The sequence below is a fragment of the Pezoporus occidentalis genome, unplaced genomic scaffold (genome assembly GCF_034315485.1).
Source record: "Pezoporus occidentalis ecotype Australia unplaced genomic scaffold, CSIRO_AGI_Poc_V1 ctg20, whole genome shotgun sequence".
Lineage (NCBI taxonomy): Eukaryota > Metazoa > Chordata > Aves > Psittaciformes > Psittacidae > Pezoporus > Pezoporus occidentalis.
Genome location: NW_026913856.1, coordinates 3,244,785 through 3,260,849, shown reverse-complemented (window position 1 = coordinate 3,260,849; position 16,065 = coordinate 3,244,785).

Sequence of the window (16,065 nt, the reverse complement as noted above, 5' to 3'; positions counted from 1 at the left end):
GGTATGTTGCCATATTGGTGTTTGTTTCTCTTCAGGAAACAACACGTGCTGAATATATAAATGTTTATATTGGAAAAAGATTATTAAAAAATTCTTCAAAAAAATCTGAAGCTGTGAAATGGTGATTTTTATGAAAGGTTCTTCAAATCCCTTAAAGTAAAAGCTTATGCAATATAATAGCAAAAATATTTATTCTGCATGCTCATATCTAGGTCTGCAGATAGTCTCTTTATACACTTAAATATATTGCCACCTTTATTTAAAAAAATCAGACAAACTTGTTTGCATGACAAAGATGTTTTCCTTCTACTAAATTATTTTAATTGGACCTGGTGAAGATAAAAGAGTAAACTTAAAATATTCTGCATGGCTAAATCTGCTACCTGCAGGTAATATTCACTCACTAAGATAACATTTTTAGGGTTTTGAACCTAGGTTCTTGAGGGTAAAAATAAGCCTTTATCTGTCCTTCAGGATTATTAAGTGATTTCCACATTAATATCAATAGCAATAACGAAGATGTCCTTTTCAATTCATCCTGGGGTACTTTAAGTGAGAAATGGTATTTGGTGAGGCTTCATTCTTTAATAGAGTCCAAAGATAATTGACTATTGAAAATTCCATCTAAACCAACAAAATAAATCTCCTGGTTACCAAATTAATAATTTCATTGATGCCATCAGTCTTCAATTTTCACTTCATTAAATTGTTAAATTCTTGTGAGAACGTCACAGCAAACAAATTAAAATGAGTTTCTTATAAAAATGAGAATGATAAGATTATGCCTTCTAAAAAAGCAATTTAACTCCAATAAATTATTTTTAAATTATTAAATGAGGCATTGTATTAACTATAAAAGAGAAGCATAAAAAGGCACTGGCCTATGGAAAATAAGACATCTATAGACCTCTATAACCTTGGACAATTATATCTGTAATAATTGGCTCATAAAATTTTATGGCAACTTGTGCAAAATTCCTTTTCCATAAGATAGTATTCTGATCAGCAGAATGATTAGACAGAGAAGAAGAGAGTCTTTTTCTTCCTCAGGAGCCCCCGGCTAAATGTTTTGAAGTAGCCTTTTGTTGCTTTGCTCAATATAGAACATTAGAGCAAAGTGTTACCTGCTCTGTGTGGAATATTAAATCATATTGAAACTACATCATGCTGGAGTAAGGCACCTTAGCGTCAAGGAGGTCTGCGGGAAGAATTCAGGATACGAGACAAGACAATTCCATAAATGTTTTCTTTAGGGTATGTGCTCTGTATACTGAAGGTTTGAACCTTTAAATGTCAGGTTTGATATGTTGTCTCCTTTTCAGGTCTTGTTCCGTAAACTTCACAGAAGGCCAAAATTCAGAAAAATGAACAAAACCAAAATGGCAGGAGACTGCAGAAATGTCTTGATAGCAAGGCAGTGTGAGTAACAGAAGCTTTTATATACTTCTGATAAAGGAATAAACACTACCTCCTTTTGTGATGGAATCCTATCAATATTGTACAAAAACCTAAATACATGGAGCTGAGAAACTGTTTCACACATGTTCTAGACCAGAAAGCCTGTATGGGTAAACCTAAGGTGTGTTAAATGTAAAAAATTCAGCCTTTCCACTTCATGGCTGTCTCTTCACAGAAAGCTTGTTCTTAACCACACATTCACCTCAAATACACATTCATCTCTTTACCAGTGCCTTGTTTTCCCTACCTTCTGTTCACTTGAAACAAAACCAAAACAAAACAAAAAAGTATGAACTATGTACTAGAATTAAACATTTCATAGTCTATTTAAAAACTTGATGCAGTAAAATGTATGCAAGCTTTTTCACTGACTTCAATGAAGTACCATGCTTTAGACAAGAGAATTGCATTGAAGCTTGATCTCCTTGTTTTAGGAATCAGCAGGTATATATAGCCACTACTACACCACAACTTCCTAATGAAAGCCTTGTGGGCACTCATTTAATGCCTCTCAAAGATCCTCTGCTTTCCTCCTCTCAGTACAATGATCAAGCCTACTCTCAATCCAGAAGCCAGAACCCCCACTGATTCCAGTAATTCTTTCTTCTATAAGCTAAATCCTTTTGTGGTTTCCCTTCACTCTCCATTCTACATATTCCAGCTAATTTTAAAATGAAACAAATACCAAACCAAGCGGCATTAAAGAACTAGAGGCATGAACTCTATCCAACAATGTGAGTGCTGTTTGAGTTAATGCACTACAGGGTTTAGATATCCCTGATTTCTTCACCTTTGATTTCCCAGTGATGTCCAGAATTAATAATTGCCTTATTAAAGGACTTCTGAAGCCAATAGAGCAAGGTAGAAAACACTGAAGTCACCAATTAAGCCTTTGATTCTGTCTGACAGAAAATTAAAAATGAATGAGAAGAAAATTAATAATAAATGTATTCATGGCCTTATTGGGATTCATGACTCTCTCGCCAACATTAAACAACTTCAACCAATTGTTTTTCTTAAAGTGAAATAGAGTCAAGAGTTGTCAACTATTCAAGTAGCATATTATTTTCTTCAGTTTAATAAAAAAATAAAATTCAACAAGATACTACCTCAGTTGCAAAATCCTTGAACTAAGATTTTTAGCAAAGTCTGTCAAGAAAATTATACATTTACATCTTAATACAAGTGTGAAAATAAAACTCCATATTAATGTTTTTTTAGGACAATCAAAGAGTTAGAAGACAGGCTCTTACCCTCTTCCTTGCATCGAACAGTAACCTGACGTCACCAGGGTTCTCAGAGTTACTGATCCCTAAGTCACAAAAAGGACATGCAACATTATACTAGAAATACCAAAATGTGCTTGCCTTAGTCGTTTTCAGATGACTGAAACTATACAGGTAATTAAGAAACCCTTGTTGAGTTTAAAAATGTAGCAGTCCAAATAAAAGTCTTGTCATGGAAAACAGCAGAAAATAACTAAAGAAAACTTGCATTGTGATTATGCCTACACAATGTAGTTACAATAGATTTATCTTGTAATGTGGAGAATCTTATTAATCCCAGGAAAATTTAGGTTTAGAAGGGACCTAAGGAGGTCTGTAGCCCAACCTCCTGCTTAAAGCAAGGTCAGGTGTGATCTGACCAGTATGCTTTGGGATTTACTTATTTAGGTCCTGAAAACTCCCAAAGACAGAGACAAGGTAGCTTGTTCTGATGTTTAATTGTCATCATGGTGAAATAAAATTCTCTTTATATCAATTCCAAATTATTTTTTCAAGTTATGCCCATATTCTATGCACCACTGTGAACAACATAATTTTGTCTACTGGACAATCTTCTCATGGCTATTAGACTGCTATCACCTCTCGTAGAATCCTTTGCTTCTCCAGGCCCAGCATCTTCAGGCAAGTGCTCCAGCACATAAACATCTTGGTGGCTCTCTGCCAAACTCACTATAACTTAGTGATTTCTTTCTCGCCTGGGGGACCCAAAACTAGACACATTATTCTAGATGCAGTCTCAGAAGTGCTGAGCAGAGGAAGATAATTGCTCTACTCAGCCTAATGTCTGTGGTTCTGTTAATACAGCCCAGCATGCTGCTGATCGCCTTTGTTGCCAGGGTTCTCTGTTAGTTCTTGCTTACCTTGCTGTCTGCCACACTCCAGATCTTTTCCACCAGAGCCACTCTCCAGTCATTCAGTCCTCAGCCTCTATTGTTTTAAGGGTTTGCTCCTTCCCAAATGCAGGCCTTTGCATTTCTACTTTTTGAATTTCTTCAGGTCCTGTCACACCATTCTTCCAGCCTGAATAGAAGAGCAAAGGGACTTCTATACTCTAATGTACCAAATATCTCCCCTCCTAACTTGACTTTATCTGCAGATCTGACAAGACTATGATGTCACTGATTTCCCCTTGCAGTATTTCGCTTTTCATGAGCATCAAAGTTGATGTATAACCCATTAACAACTGTGCTCTGAGCATGATTAACCAACCGTATTTCTACCCATCTAGTTGTCCACCCAATCAGACTATCTAGTCTTAATTCGGATAGAAGAGAGCTAAAAAAGCACTGTTGTGATTTAAACCCAGGCAGACAGCTTGTTCGCTCACTCCCCCCCCCCCCCCACCTTCTTGCCCTCGCCCTACTCCCAGAGGGACAGAGAGGAGAATCGAAAAGAACGCAACTCCCACAGGTTGAGATAAGAACAATTTAGTAACTAAGGTATAGCACAGATCACTGCTGCTACCACCAATAATGATAATGGTAAAGGAAATAACAAGGGAAGAGAATAGAACACCTCAGCAGCAGCCGACTGATAACTCATCCCCCCCCCAGCCCGACCAAGCACTGACCCATACCTCCTCCAACCCTGCAGTCCTAGCCCTTCCAGGTCCCTCTCCCTTACATCCTGGGCATGACGTGCTGTGGTATGGAATACCTCTTTGGTCAGTTTAGGTCAGGTGTCCTGTATCTGCTTCCTCCTGGCTTTTCCTCCTCCCTGGCAGAGCATGAGGCTCACAAAGTCCTCGGCCAAACCAAAACATCCTTGTTATCAGCTCTGTTCCCAGGCCGAAAGTCAAAACACAGCACTGCACCAGCTACCAAGGAGAAAAATGACTGCTACTGCTGAACCCAGGACAAGTACCAACATCACAAGGCAACCTGCTTGCAATGATACACCTCTACTCACTTTCCTAGAGAAACAAGTGTTAATTCACAAAGGCAACTCTGCACTTACAAAGAGAATCCTTTTACTCAATGGTGAAACCCCCAGACAAGTTCAACAGCTAAATATTAGAGGTACTTTTCTCCCTTGTGTACTCTTTCATCTGCATATTAAAACCCTCTGACCTACGGTAGGATTCAGACAGCACAAAGCAGCTGGTTCAGTCTGGGCTATGAAGTTGGGGAATGACACAAAGCCAGAGTCATAACTTAGCATCATAAGAACAGGAAGGATCTGAAATTCCTTTAAGCCCAACAACCTCTTACTGACTACAACCAGTTCTAGTGACAGAGTGTTTTTTCACCTCTTCCATGATCAGTCTCACTGCAGTTACATACATGATCTCTAACCACTGAAAGTCTGTGAATGAGAGAAGATACCCTTTAAATTGCCAAAATCTGACAGAACAAAATTTTCAATGTGTATCTGGGAAAATGAAACAAAAGGAGAATCAGGAACTTGACATGTAGAAGACAATAGACAATGAAAAATAAATGGCCATGGGCACAGTTGTGAATGATGTCAGCAGGACTTTGGTTAGGAAAGCAAAGGTTCCATTTAGCTCAGGTGGAAAAGCAAGAACACGTTCACAAGTCAACCTACTGTGGGTCAGTACAACGTGAGGGACAGCACAAGAGTAGTCCTTGCTCTAGATGGATGCACAAACATGTTCCCCTAAGAGTGGCCATGAGCTTTGTTTCTATGCTTCATGTTGCAGAGCTCTGCACAGAGGTGACATGACCCCAAGCACCAACCTCCTCTGCTGCAGCTGAGTTCTTCCAAAGACGTTCCCAGCTTTAATCTGTCTCTCTCTGCACACCGCTGTGGTACAGAAGTGATTATCTAGCAGTTCTCCCCGCAGTCTTCAAGAGCAAAGCGTTTTTGCTGCCTTAACAATGGGATGACATCCTACATAGCAGAATAACACTGACCGATGAGGCTGAAATCAGTAAACTTAAATCAAGATGTGTAAGCGGTGGGAAGGAATCTCTAATACAGCAAGTCTTTTAATGTCATGCATGTTCCCATGTTTTAATTCGTAAGTGACATTATCTACTATTATCCTTTCAATGCACTTGTTTGGTCAGGGTTGACATTTTATAACACCGTATTTACTGATTAGATCTAGAGTCAAAAGAAAAATGAATACAAATTAGTTTTTCTAATTACTGCAAGGCTACTATATACTGCTAGTCTATTTCAAAAGTAATTTCTGTAGCTGATTCCCCAGAAATAAACTTGCAGAAGACAAGACTAAAAATACTCTAAGCCTTTGACTGAGGAATGGTGGAGGAGTGTGGGGAAGAAGAAATCCTGGCAAAGTTTGTATCTGCACATCTGGTGAGAAAACTGATTATCCAGACTCCAGCCCCAGAGCCTCAACACCATATCACAGAGTCTCCAGATCAAGTGTCCCATTAAGTTACAAAAGCCTGTAACAACCCTGCTTATTCACAGAGGAAATCAAAAGATATCGGCCCAAGTGTCAAAGTAAATTATGGTGCCATAAAGAAATATAATGCTAAATTAACAATGAAGAAAGAAGTTAAAAAGTGTGGCTGTTTTTTCAAAACAGTAAATGCTCTCTGCAGCTCAACGTAACAATAAACACACAATTACGTATAGAAATAAAAGAAATAAACTTTGCTGAGAAATATAGATATCTGTATGTGAGTGTGTTTCTATGCTTTTGAGAATTGATTGAGGGTTTGGCCCTTGGAACAAAACCATTAATAAGGTAACTCCAGTAACTTCAGTGGCTTTTTCACAGGGATAAATGTAAACCTAATGTAAAAATATATGTTGATTTCATTTGGTTTTTGATCAGAACTTCTATGCAAATTAGCAAAGTGATATAGAATGAGTCTCACTGGGGCACATAAGCTTAAATATTTTTGTCAAAACTATACATCATTTCCAATCCATAAAATTAAATAGGAGCTCATAAACTTATAAATATGTGTATAAGTCTTTCAGAGACAGGCACAGACTAGTAAACATTTCAAAGTCTGCATCCCTCTAGCCCCAAGGGTGTCTTCTTTAAAGAAGTCATTGATTTTTGTCATCAAAAAACAAGTATTCAAGTAACAGTCTCAAACACAAGCTGATGGTAAAGTACCCAGGATTCCCAAAGGTGCCATCTGTAAAAGGATCATTGATTTTGACCTTTTGGGTGGATTTGTCTTTTTTTCCTAGTGTTTTATTATGTGCATCAATAACAGGGAAAGCAAAGAAGACAAAATGAGAGAGAGAAAATATAATTTTTAGAGATGCATGTTTGGACTTCTGCCAAGAAAATCTTTTTTGCATTCAAGTATTCCACTGTTACCAGCTTCTCATCAAGAACAAAACCAAAACAAAGACTAAAACCAAAATACCCTGAAAAAAAACATTCTTGTCTCGACCAACAGTTGGCTAAAAATATTCTAATTGTCTATTTTTCTTAAATTCTTAAGATTCAGCATCCCTCATGCATGACTTTAGAAAATATATCCATATCCACTACCTTCTCCCCATATGGAAGTACAGATCTTGATTTAGGAGGAGGAGACAGCTGGGATCAGATTCAGTTGTCAGCTATTGTTAAGAATAATCTCAAGAAGCATCAGAATAATCAGCCCTTAGCCCCACAAGGAGAGGACCCTGAATTTGCCCCACGCTATCTTGCATAAATAATTTTTTGCTGTGAATACCAATTAGTGTGTGAATTTAAAACATTGATTTATTGGCTCCCCTACATCTAAAACAGGGTTAGGAAAAGGCTGATATTCTATCTTTGCACAATAGAAATACTATCTGATGTCTAGACTGCAGGAAGAAGGGCAGCAATGTTAAAAGAATAAATCTGCTTATTCTCCAGCACGCCAGAGGAGCAAAAGAAAGAAGGGTCATCACTTCAGTGAAAGTGGGCACACACCAGGATATCTGGAGAGTATTTTGCATGCAGAATGCTGAAAATAGAAGTCATGTCCAGTACAGCTGCTTATTTCCTTGCCAGACTGGTAAAATTCTGCACTTAGTGCAACAGGATTGTCTTTACCTTCCCCCAGCCATGCAGCCAGAGAGCCAGTGGAGGAAGAAATACAGAGTACTTTTACTGGTGCCAGATAGTGTTTGGCAGGGGACCAGACCAGCCATGGCCTCCAGCTCTGGTCAGTAATAACAGGGAGCACCTTCAGATGCCAAGCCCTTCCTCTGCATCAGCAGTCTTACCCCAGTCAAAACACTTAAGGCTGCATTTTTGCTGCTACCTGTACGTGACAAATTGCATATTTTAATGAACTTCAAGCAGGAAGTCCATGTAACCTTTATTTTCAAGATTAAACTAAACCATGGCAACATTCTGACGGAGCTATTCACACGTATCTGGAGTTGTATTAAGCATAGGTAAAGAGTGAGTACACTCTCCAAATGTGGAGTCATGAAGATGAAATGCATGTGATTTACCCCATTAAACTAGTTGCATCTGTTCATTACTCTCCAAGCATACGCTGCATGTGAAAAATGAGAAGTGTAAGCTACATCCACAGTAGTTATCTGTACTCCAGCTGTGAAGGTTTATACTTGTATTCCTTTTCAGCTCCTACAATGGATTTAACTAAGGGCAATTTTGCACATTAGTAAGAATTCTTCTACACAAAACAATCCTTTCAGTGAAAATGAAGCGGCTTTGAAAATGATTGCAAAGTGTATTAGAATCACTTATACTGGATAGCTGTTGACAAGATATTGCTTGTTATTACCGTGAACATACATTGATAAGTGCCAGAAAGGAAGCTCTTCATTGAAATGGTATAGAATTTCAACATATGCTCTAACAGAACATGTTTTGTCAAAGAATTCCTGTCATTTCAACAAGAACATTTCCTTTGGCTACCTACCAGAGGACATTCAAACAGCCCAGCACTGAGCTGAGAATCCGTTACCCACATTGATTCTAATCCACCTCAGAAAGAACTAATTGTACCCTGGCATTAAGTGCCTGCACACAGTTACTTTGCTTGTGTAACAGATGTTCAGTGACAGAACAGTTTTAGTGAACATGGTGAATATTCAACGTCTCTCACTTTTACCACTTCATTCCTCTTTATAAGTGGGTATTAAATTTCAGGATTATCATCCTCCCCTGTGCCAATCAGGCTAATATTCAGGTAATGCTCATGGGATCTGCAGCAAAGACTAAAAAATGTTTAATACAACATTTTCTCCCACACCTTCTGCAAATTTTGAAAATTGCTCCTCCAGAAAGACAATTGCTCTACTGTCCTTCCTCACTGCTGTCTGCCCTCAAGTTTAAATGAACAAGAAATATCCACTGTTTTGCAAGTCTCTTGATCCTTACATGTATGCAATTGAATATGTATTTTATATATTCAGGTGAGCAGCTGACAGAATCTGCTTGGATTTCCCTGTCTCTACCTCTGCAGTAAAGTGTCACTGCCACCACTGTATAGATCAAGAAATATAATAAAGCATTTTATTTGGGAAGGGTTCTGGTTTCATATTGGCATTTTCAACTCCTTTGTCTCACTTATTTTTAGCTTTAGATGATCTGACTTTGTCAGATAATTCCCACAGCTGCCTTCCAGTGCAGAAGGCAACAGCAGGAAATCAGGACGTGGAAAAGGATGAAAACAGTCTCAGAGGAGAGTTCTTTATGCAATCCACACTTTCCCTTGGCATCCTTTTGCAATGTGACTCCAACTGCAGTGCTAGGCTTTGGCTGTCTCTAGACCTTATCCTTTACCATGGATACAGGCTAAACCCTATCCCAAGAACATCAGAAATCACTGAGATGAAAATATTCACAAGGGAGAATTATCCTTGCAGCCAGATCCATCCCTTGTGGTAGTTTAGGGTCCAGATTTAAGTTCTCCAGGTACTCTTTGCTCCCTTTCACTTTCAGTCTGTTTCTCCTCCTGCCCCCCTCCAAGTTCCCTCACATTCAGGTTCCACTAGGCATATACATCTGTGTTTTCTTGATTGGCATGGCCATCCCCCCATGCTCACACTCTCATATAAGTACTCTTAAGCTCATTTCTGGCTCTTGTTCTTTCTCCTCTGTGTGTGGGTTTCCCTTTTTCTTTTGTTTGTTTTTCTTCCTACAGAGACATATCTGTTTAAACCCATGATGAGGACAGTACAGCATATTTAACTGCCAGCTACAGTGCACAGTAACTGAAGTTTAATCACTGCTGCTGAAGAAACTGAAGAGCACTAAGAGATGGACAGTAAAAGAATTCTTGGGCCTGGTAGGGAGAAACATCCTAGGCTCATCTTCTATCATATGCTACCCTTCTATCACATGCTATTATGGTATGCCAGGCACCGACAACAAAATAACCGTCCCTAGATTGTGTCAGATTCCAAGCAGAAAGGCATCAATTTATTTCAGATTGATGGCAGATTGATTGCAGATTGATTTCAGATTGATGGCAGAACTCAGATTCAAGGCAGACTTAGCAGTAACATGGAGTTTTTAAACACCTCCGTACAGGTTCAGGCCCACAAACCATTATTACTTTGCACAAACATGAAACACAATGCCAGCAAAATCACTGAGGTAAGCCATCAGAGTTTGCTTCATCCTGGCACACCCACTCTTCCTTTCGGGATGTTGTTATTGTGTCTGTCACTGGGTAGTCAGAAACTAGGGGTGACTGGCCAATTAGTGGAGTCCTCATCTGACTGGGTCTCCTGCTGCGTGTTTGTCCTACACCCTACTGCATCTTACACTCAAAATGGGATTCATGTGGTGCCCTGGCAGCAGCGCTGCCTGAAGAGCCAAAAGGGAGCTTCTCTCCTGGTAAGCCAGCAGGTGTCAAGTGTATGCTAAACTTGTCTCAGCAGGAAGCCACTCTTTCAATGTTAGAGGATCGCCTTGCATATCCAGCATAGTTTGCTGAGCATTTAACTAGAAACACAGAAAGAATAACGCTTTTTTTCATCTGTTACAGCCTATCACTAATAATAAAATCTCTCTTTTAAGACAGGTTCAATAATGTTGCAAATTTAGAGTAAGCTCTAACTGGAGCAATTAAATCAGTCCAAATTCCTGATCACCATAATAATACTACAGATACGACAAGCAGAAAGTGAATTCAACAATAAACTTGGTACAATGACAGACTGGTAAACATAGCATCAATGTTAATAGCATGCTTATACATGAAGGTATGTGCCTTGAGGTAGAATCATAGAATCATAGAATAGTCAGGGCTGGAAAGGACCTTAAGATCATCAAGTTCCAACCCCCCTGCCACAGGCAGGGACACCTCACACTAAACCATGTCACCCAAGGCCTTGTCCAACCTGGTCTTGAACACTGCCAGGGATGGAGCATTCACAGCCTCCCTGGGCAGCCCATTCAAATGCCTCACCACCCTAACAGGAAAGAATTTCTTATATACAATCTAAACTTCCCCTACTTAAGTTTTAACCCATTACCCCTTGTCCTGTCACTACATGACAGTCCCTAATGAATAGTCCCTCCCCAGCATCCCTGTAGGCCCCCTTCAGATACTGGAAGGCTGCTATGAGGTCTCCAAGCAGCCTTCAGTTCTCCAGGCTTTCTCAGCCTGTCTTCATACAGGAGGTGCTCCAGTCCCCTGAGCATCCTCATGGCCTCCCCTGGACTTGTTCCAGCAGTTCCATGTCCTTTTTATGTTGAGGACACCAGAACTGCACACAATACTCCACATGAGATCTCACGAGAGCAGAAGGGCAGGATCACCTCCTTCGACCTGCTGGTCATGCTCCTTTTGATGCAGCCCAGGATACGGTTGGCTTTCTGGGCTGTGAGCACACACTGAAGCCGGCTTATGTTCATTTTCTCATCAACCAACACCCCCAGGTCCTTCTCCGCAGGGCTGCTTTGAATCTCTTCTCTGCCCAACCTGTAGCTGTGCCTGGGATTGCTCTGACCCAGGTGTAGGACCTTGCACTTGGCATGGTTAAACTTCATGAAGTTGACATCAGCCCACCTCACAAGCGTGTCAAGGTCCCTCTGGATGGCATTCCTTCCCTCCAGCGTGTCAACCGAACCACACAGCTTGGTGTCATCGGCAAACTTGCTGAGGGCACACTCAATCCCACTGTCTATGTCACCGACAAAGATGTTGAACAAGACCGGTCCCCACACCGATCCCTGAGGGACACCACTCGTTACTGATCTCCAGCTGAGCATTGAGCCATTGACCACAACTCTTTGTGTGCGGCCATCCAGCCAGTTCTTTATCCACCGAGTGGTCCATCCATCAAATTGATGTCTCTCCAATTTAGAGACAAGGATGTCGTGTGGGACAGTCCCGAATGCTTTACACAAGTCCAGGTAGATGACATCAACTGCTCTATCCCTGTCCATCAGTTCTGTAGCCCCATCATAGAAGGCCACCAAATGGGTCAGGCAGGATTTCCCCTTAGTGAAGCCATGCTGGCTGTCACCAAGCACCTTGTTGATTTTCATGTGCCTTAGCATGCCTTCCAGGAGAATCTGCTTCGAGATTTTGCCAGGCACAGAGGTGAGACTGACTGGTCTGTAATTCCCCGGGTCATCCATTTTCCCCTTCTTGAAAATGGGGGTTATAGTTCCCTTTTTCCAGTCATTGGGAACTTCACCTGACTGCCATGATTTCTCAAATTTGATGGCCAGCGGCTTAGCGATTTCATTCGCCAACTCCTTCAGGACCCGCGGATGGATCTCATCAGGACCCATGGACTTGTGTACATTCAGATTTTTAAGATGGTCTCGAACCAGGTCCTCTCCTACAGTGGATGCAAGGTCTTTATTCTCACAGTCCCTGTATCTGCCTTCCAAGACTTGGGTGGTTTGGTCTGAGCCTTTGCCAGTGAAGACTGAGGCAAAGAAGTCATTCAGAACCTCAGCCTTCTCCAAATCCCGTGTAGCCAGTTCTCCTCAGAGCTTCCTGAGGGGGCCTACATTCTCCCTAGTCTGTTTTTTATTTGCTATGTACCTGTAGAATCCCTTCCTGTTATCTTTAATACCTCTAGCCAAGTTTAATTCTAACTGGGCCTTAGCTTTCCTAACCTGGTCCCTAGCTTCCCTGACAACATCCCTGTACTCTTCCCATGCCACCTGTCCTTGCTTCCACTTATTATAAGCCTCTTTTTTCATTTGAATTTTCCTCAGGAGCTCCTTATCCATCCAAGGAGGTCTCCTGGCCCTCCTGCTGCACTTCCTTCTGGTTGGGATGCAATACTCCTGAGCTTGCAGCAGGTGATCCTTGAATATCAATCAAAAGTCTTGGGCCCCTCTGCCCTCTAGGGTTGTATCCCATGGAACCTTCCTAAGCAGGTTCCTGAAGAGGCCAAAGTCTGCTCTTTTGAAGTCCAGGGCAGTGAGCTTGCTGCACGCTCTTCTCACTGTCCTGAGGATCTCAAATTCGACCATCTCGTGATCGCTGCATCCATGGCTGCCCTGGAGTGTCACATTTCCAATGAGCCCTTCCCTGTTGGTAAGCACGAGGTCAAGCATGGCACCTCTCCTTGTCAGCTCCTCTATTACTTGCAGAAGGAAGTTGTCTTCTACACAATTGAGGAACCTCCTGGATTGCTTGTGCTGGGCCGTCCTGTCCTTCCAACAGATGTCAGGGTGGTTGAAGTCACCCATGAGAACAAGGACCTGCGAGGGTGAGGGTTTTCCTATCTGTCTATGGAGTGCTTCATATGCAGGTTCTCCTTGATCAGGCGGTCTGTAACAGATCCCCACAGTAATGTCTCCCATAGCTATATTCCCTTTAACCCTGACCCACAAATTCTCTGTGGACTGCTCACCTGTCCCCAGACACAGTTCCATACTCTCCAGCCTATCCCTAACATAAGGGGCAACGCCCCCTCCCCACCTGCCAGGCCTGTCTTTCCTAAAGAGCCTGTAACCTTCCATTCCAACACTCCAGTCATAGAAGCCATCCCACCATGTTTCTGTGATGCCTATTATATCATACCCCCGTAGAGGTGCACACATCTCTAATTCCTCTTGTTTGCTCCCCATGCTACAGGCATTTGTATAGAGGCACCTGAGCTGAGCTCCAGCTGAAGCCGGCTCATTGGCTGGAGTGGCTGGGACATCTCTACATTGCTCCGAGCATTTATTATAGGTGCTGGCACCTGACTGGGTGTGTTGGGATGGAATGATGCCCCCCTCCCCCAACACATCTAGTTTAAAGCCTCCTTGACCAGTCTGGCAAGCCTCCTACCAAAACTGCTCTTTCCCTTAGACCAGCTCCACCAGCCCCCACTAGACCCGGCCTACAAGCTTGGGTCCCATGTTCAAGACACCCGAACCCCTGACTATGACACCACCCTTTTAACCAGTTATTAACCTGGCTAATCCTCCTAGCTTTTTTTGGGTCCTCCCCTGTACCCTGGAGAATTGATGAAAAGACCACCTGAGCTCCAGCGCCCCTAAGCACCTCTCCCAGGGCTCTGTAGTCCTCTTTATGTTCCCCAGGGTACTACTGTCTATACCCCTAACACCCACATGTATCACCAGGAGTGGGTAGTAGTCCGTGGGACTTACTAGAGCAGGCAGCCTCTCTGCCACATCCCTGATCCATGCCCCCGGTAGGCAACACACCTCCCTTGAGATGGGGTCAGGCTGACAGACGAGTGCTTCTGTCCCTTTCAGTGTAGAGTCCCCTACTACTATGACTCGCCGCTTTTTCCTAGCAGCACCAGTAGAGATCTTCTTTACCAAGGCATCAGCCGGCTGTTTCTGGCTCGAGTGCATTTCCTCATTAGCCCCCTGCAGGACAGCAAAGCGGTTCTGCGTGGGGACGGGGGATTTAGGGGGAAGCCCCTTGCTTTTGGTTGTCCTTTTCCTTCTTCTTTTTGTTGTTTTTTTTTGTTTTTTTTTTTGTCACTAATTCCCAGCTTCCCACGTTAATGGCCTCCTTCTTTGCTTCATGAGGCAGAGGTGAAGCTCGAGGCCCCTGCACAGTTTGGGCCAGGAGCAAGCATTCCTGCTTCCTCTCAGCTTCCCTGACATCTCGCAGCCTATTGACAGCATGCCGCAGCTCAGCCCCTGCTGCAGGAGGACCTCCACCAGGGAGCACCGAGTGCAGCCCTGCCCATTGTGCACCCTCCCCTCACCAGACCAGTGCAGACACTCTCTACACTCCCAGCTCTGCACTGCAGCCTCCCCTTGCATTGGCTCTGTAGCCTATTAGCCTGTTATTTGCCTTATTGGTACCCCAGAGATTAAATAACGTATTTACTACCTATACGTATTTACAATGACCTGTATTTTGAATTAAAGACTAAGGTATTCCTCAGTGGAGAAAAATATCACCTAAAACACCACCTGGTTTGTGTCTTATTAATTAACAAAGAAGTTAGTGAGTAATGGGCTTCTTAAATTTCTATCCATGTAGATCTCCATCTATCTGTATTTATAAATATATATAATATTTATATATATATATAAATATAAATATATATATGCAGTGTTACATTTCACTGACTCTCATGGACAGACAATTTAATTTCTTTTTTTCCCACCTCAGAGAAAGCAAGACAGAGATGGAAATATTTTTAAATAAGCTTTTGGCCAGTTAACGCTATTTAATAATAGGGAATGGTGATTCCGATAATACATGGAAATATCCTTTTATGGATGGATTTTCTGTTTCAGTAGTAATCACAGATGTTACAAAAACTGAGGCATATATTTAAATGCTCCATGTTCTCTGATAGCTGGTAGGTATGGATTTAAAGCTGTGATGGAGAGCCCAAAAGAGGATTATCTTATCCATTTATAGTAGCAGCCGTTAAATTTCTTTCAGTAGGCTAAAAGACACCACAGAACTTTCTGATGCAAAAAGGAGTGCAGTAGGGGACAGTAAGAAAGTTTACAAGAATGCCTACAAATTATCGCACAAGATGCATTTTAGCTAATAAATCTGATATCGCAGAAGAAACTCTGTGACTGTGAGTAGATAGAGGTGCTGCCCTCTTTCCAGGGTCCAAAAGCAAATGTTTAGCATAACTGGAATATTAGGTACCTAACTCTAACAGTGGAGGCTGCTCCAACATCAACACTCCTTTTGACGTGGTGCAGGGAAACACCATAGGATGCATAACACCTGCATCTCTTCAGGAAGTCAAGGGGTAGCATAACTACCTATACACATCCTATTCAGCTTGCTCCCATTGGAATGTGGAAAAACACCCGAAACTTTAATTTAAACTTAATCTTCTTTCCATCAAGTTTAAACTAATAACATATTAACTCTTGAGTGAGAGAGGATAAAAGCAAGCATGTACACACTCCTTGGATAATGAAATACTGTCAGATGCTGTTGTGGGTCATGTTATTGATGTCACAGATTAAAAATTGATTCTCTCAAAATATTTCCAG